This window comes from Toxorhynchites rutilus, unplaced genomic scaffold (genome assembly GCF_029784135.1).
Source record: "Toxorhynchites rutilus septentrionalis strain SRP unplaced genomic scaffold, ASM2978413v1 HiC_scaffold_68, whole genome shotgun sequence".
Taxonomy (NCBI): domain Eukaryota; kingdom Metazoa; phylum Arthropoda; class Insecta; order Diptera; family Culicidae; genus Toxorhynchites; species Toxorhynchites rutilus.
In genome coordinates this window covers 39,116-44,559 of record NW_026600133.1, presented here as the reverse complement: position 1 = coordinate 44,559, position 5,444 = coordinate 39,116, and the positions used below count along the sequence as shown (strand labels likewise).

Sequence of the window (5,444 nt, the reverse complement as noted above, 5' to 3'; positions counted from 1 at the left end):
GCATCATGCATGAAACCGTTAAAGTGAAAACTTGAAACTTAGCATGTGAAAAAATGAATTGCTTTTCTAAATGAAATCGAATCATTCCATTCCATGGTGGATACTACATGGATTGAAAAGTCCCGGGATTTTTAAAGAAAACAATTGTTTTTTGAGAAAAGCTGTATTGCCCTTCGAGAGCAATACACTTGGTATAGCGAGTTTCCAACATTCCAATTCCCTTTCTGTAGTACGAAACATCTAAGTCTTCGAAATATGCCTCAGTGCCACTCTGCAGACTGCCTATTGGACACAGGAGAGTAGTAATGGATCCACGTTTCATCCATCGTCACCAATCGTCGAAAAAAGTTCACTCGATTACGCTTCAAAAACGCCAAACCGGTTATTGAATCATCAACGCACCACTGTTCTTGGTCGACGGTCAACAAACGCGGCACCCATCGCGCGGGTAGCTTTTTCATATCCAAAATGTAGTGCAAAATATATCCCACTCGTTCTTTTCAAATGCCTACGGCCTCAGCTAACTCGCTTAACTTCACTTTACGATAGTTCAAAACGCGTCGATGCACTTGTTTTACGATTTCTGGATTCGTAGCCTCTTTTGGCCTTCCAGATCGAGGTACATCTGCAGTGCTTGTACGGCCCATTTTAAATTCACCAAAACACCGATAAACTGTTGTTCTCGAAGGATCAGAAGTGTAATAACATTTCGTCAAACACTGCATTGATTGTTCAGGAGTTTTCCACCATCAAAAAACATTGTTTGATGAAAATACGATATTTCTCTTTTACCATTTTCTATGCGAATGCTCAGGTAGTGCACTTAAACAACTGTAGATTGTGAACAAATAAACGATATGTCATGAAAATTCGCACATAACCTATTGACAGATGGATCTTTCGAACTGAATCTTGTTCATTTTTTAGTGGTGCCATCTGTTGAAAAATCCCAGGAATTTTCAGCCCACATAGTATAAAGTGGAAACAGAAAAGAAACAAAGTATTGATCAACCGTAATACTTGTAAATTTATATATTTAACAGATGATTATAACGAGATTTTTCTGTGTTGTGGTAAATTATTGCAGATTCAGGTTGATACGATTATACCCAAGATTAAATGTACGGCCTGAAGTATCGGCTAGAATTAGGAATAGATTTGCTCGGCTGTATTTAAGCTGTGTTTGTATTTAAAAGGGTTTGAATGGGCTCAAGAAACTGTCGCTTTCAGCAATTAGATCCGTATTTTTTTACCAGGACAACATTTTTTCTTCTCCAATGACATAACAATTCATAAATTTTATGTTTTACAATGTAGTATTTCGTTTTTGTGCAAAAATAACACATTTAAACGGAGACAGCGAGACAATTAAGAAAACTGTTGTCGAAGCATGATAAAATCAAAGGTCTTGGATGTAGGTTTGAAATACATTTTATCAATCAATGTATTATCTTTGAACTCCGATACACTTATTTCAGAAATCTTCTAGTTAATTCGTACTTAAACTCACAATAAACCACTGAGAAACCTATTTTGAGGTGTGCCCTGTGAAACTGAGACAGCACTTCAACACCGTGCTCGCTTCAAGTAGCTGTCACGCACACATGCAATATTCAAACGTTTACAAATTTGCTGTGAAATTCCAGGGAAGCTTTCGTTGGATCGTACCTGCTAATGATTGATGATAGCTTTTGATTTTCCTGAATTCCACAAAAGCGCCGGGTCGTCGATAACAGTGTGTACCAAAACATTTACCCGTAACGTTTTTTTGAACATATGATTCTACAATTCATCGATTCATGAACTGTATTGAGGCGGTCAATCGTTCCGAATAACATACAACCAATTTGATTCAATTCAATAAGTTGATAAACGATTAATTTGAAAAATCGGACATCACTAGTTGCGAGTGGTGTATAGAAATAAGAGAAAATTAAAAAAAAACAGACAATTATATGTCTGTTTTTTTTTAAACATAGTGTTTATTTGTTTGGTTATACCTCCAATACTACGCTCGATTGTTGTTGTTATTTAGAGCCGTTCAGCCGGGAGCTATGATTGATGCTAGGATCGTTAGCAAAATCTCAAGCAGAACTGTCAGTGGGATACCCAATTCATATGAAAACAAGGGGAAAATGTCAGTGGGATACCCGATATGTTGGCTCCTGTCAGTTCAATGGGGGTTCTCTGAAGACGTCACCCGGCTGGAGCCGTTGCTCTGATTAAAATTATGGAACAATTTTTCTTAGTAGCTCTATATGACGATTTCCATACGCAATTTGACTCACCTGAAAAAGAGAAAAAAAAAACTTTTATAGTGATTTCATTCATTTGAAATAATTTATGAGATGGTTCTGCGTTGAATTTTGATGGTGAATTCTAAAGATGTATCATTTACATTGCCCTCATCTTATCAATCGCAAGTCAACAAACAACAACCATCAACATTCCCTGGTTGAACTTGCCCCCGATCGCAGAAAAAAACACACCTGCCTCAGCCGAATCGATACCTGTTTTCATGTTTCAACCGACAACAGCTGCTGGGTCAGTGTCGTGATGTGCGCATCTTCGTTTGCACGAGCAGGTGCAGGAGCACAGGTCGTTGCACTTGTGGAACCCCGGGAGACATCCGGAAAATGCTGATGTGCTCAGCGTTGCCGGCAAATTGACGGCATTCCGGAATTCGGTGGAACCAAAAACGGCACATAACAATACCTCGAACAGTCGCTTCCGCGGCAATTATGGATGCTGAAGTGCCGATACATAATAAGCATGAGACGAATAGGTCCGAATGATTACCGGTGGTAAAAGGTCATCAGGTGCCGCAGTGTGTGAATTTGATCACCCTAAAGCGGTTCAATACGTAGTTTATTATGAGATAGACTTATGATGGTCTCAATCTGAATCAATCTTTTTAGCATAAGAGTCGCGGAAGTACACCGAGAGGTAGGAGATGATAAATATATAATTTTGATTCATGGAGAAAGAGAACGGTTTATGACGGAAGGTATAATAATTTTGAATAACGATGTTATCGCTCTTTTGTTGTGATCATTAATGGTTCAAAACCCGACTGAAATTTATAACTTTTAATTTATGATTGTGATTCCCGTAACAAAAATGAATCCAAAACAGTCCGCATAAAAAAGCAACATCTCGTTAGTTTACCTCAAAACTATTTTAATGACTCTATTAGTTTGTCGTGATGAGGCACGACCAAACGACTCATGTATCACATTCATATCTCATAAATCTTCCAACTGAAACTGCCGGGATTGCACGCTCTCTTTCTCTACCGAATGGTTTTACTTTCCTTCGTTCGAGTTCATGCCGGCTCTGAAGTTCCTCGATTTCCAATTAACACAACCGATGTGTGTCCCCCTCTTTCGCATGTTAGTCTCATCTTAAAACAGTTTGACAGCATCCACACACACACTCGAACACATGCAGCTCTGTAATTAATTTTGATGGGATAACAACTTCCTAGATGGAGTTCGGCTCTCGCCTCGACCGCTGCCGGCGGAGACAGTTGCGGTGCGGCATTCGGTTTGTCCTCTGGTTGGCTTGGTGTTCGAGTAAACCGAGACCAATCGGCCTCGTTTCGATGCGACCTCGATTGTGGGCTAACTAACATAGCGTCAATGAGCACCCACTCATGTTGCGGGTAAAAAGATGGGTAGATTCGATTCGATGAGTTATTGTTGCTTTACGTGACAATACACATGTTAACACGAAATTCAATATCTGGCTGTCCCATCGTAGGAATGAATCAAACTTCATCGAATCAATTCTTCAAACTGTATATTGAGGGCGAGTCGTTGTCGTTTGGGTGATATTGATTTGGATCTGGATTGAATTTAAATTTAAATTGAACACATTTTTTAAAATGTGATTAAAAAAATGTGAAGCACTCCTTGAAATCTGAAGTTTGTCGAATTGGAAAACCCAAGGGAATTATTTTAGTAATTCAGGTCAAACATGTTTAGTAACTGGAGACAGCGGTTTCATAGACGAATATTTAATTCATGTTACTCAAAACCGACTTAATTAGCAAAATTGGAAACTTGGAAAAGTCTTGCTATTTTTCAGCATATGATATTCATAGGATGCCCTCAGTCTCTTCTACGATGTGTTTGTCAAATTTAAACAACGTCGTGAAACTAAACAAAACAAACCACTTATTCAAGATATGTGTTCTGTGAAAAATGTGTTAGACAAATTTATTGTGTTTAGCAACGAAGCTCATCTCGGAGTGAATGGATTCGTCAACAAACAACGTTGTTGCACTTGGTGTGATAAATAGCCAGTTGATTGTGCATCGATTCTGAACAATAACTGCTAATGTACCCCGAATAAATGTTCTGTTTGATGCGGTTTATGGGCCGGTGGAGTCATTGGTTTGTATTTTTCCAAAAATGGAAGTGGCTGCCACGTCACTATCAATGGGGCTTGCTTACAGTTGATGATTAAAATTTTTTCACACCAAATGCAAATTGAGAGATGTGTCTCGTTCAATCCTCTCATTTTGGACCTGTAAATTGATCGCCTTTATCGCGTGATTTCACACCTCTAGGCTCCTTTTTATGGGATTACATAAGGTCCCTCGTCTATACTAAAAGTTGTGAGTTGTTCCATAACAGTATAGTTTAGCTCACCTCTCTAGTTCATCTCAGGGAGAGGAGACGTAAGGAGAGATAAGGGACTGTTGCACATACTTTTATTGTCCATTGAACAGACATAGGACTGCACAATATTTTTTTCCAATTCGAATGTTCATCAATCGGATATTTTTTTAGAATGCTGCGAAATTTTAGAAACAACGCTTTAATAGAATGTTTTGGTCGCCCTCATAAGGTTTTTGATAGGAACAATTGAGGATGGTTAATTCATGATTCGTTCTTGTCCTTGCGAGAACAGCACATAAGCTGATCATCTGTCGCAATTTGTATCTTTTTATCAATGCAATGCACTGAGAATTTATCGCAAACGGTACATGCTACATGTTCTTCAGTAATGTTTTAGTGGAATCGCACCTCTATACATCGTTCGCACAACGCGAACCAACCAGAACCGAACAAGCGTCCAACATAGCGAGCACACAGAGCCACACACTGGTGGCTTGTAGCGATTAAATATATACACATTTCTCGTCATTTTGCACTATTCTCTCGGAAAGAGTTGCATCGCTACTCTATGTTCGAGATTAGCGTATCCTTGGTGGAGACGGTTTTGCGTTTTCCAGAACGACATTTATTTTCATGGTGAACCAACTTGATTATTCCCCACATTATTATGTGGCGCAGAATTCTATGATAAGATCTGCTTTGCCATGGTTGATTGCAATGCCAGATGCATCAGCGAGCGAGATATTTGGTCGCGTCTTCAGCTCGAGGGGAAATGGAGCCCTTAAAAAACCCAAAACAAGCAGAAAAATTGACGTTCGT

General features: G+C 39.1%; 1 long non-coding RNA gene across 2 annotated transcripts in view; it reads right to left on the bottom strand.

The window, feature by feature from the left end:
* Positions 1–2,006: 2,006 nt before the first annotated feature.
* LOC129782399 (uncharacterized) overlaps positions 2,007–5,444 on the bottom strand; it is a 30,087-nt gene continuing 26,649 nt past the window's right edge. The window contains exon 3 of one of the 2 annotated variants that reach the window (XR_008744555.1): positions 2,007–2,288. This is a non-coding gene — a long non-coding RNA (uncharacterized LOC129782399). The remainder of the gene's footprint in view (positions 2,289–5,444) is intronic. The other variant, XR_008744556.1, reaches the window with a different exon arrangement.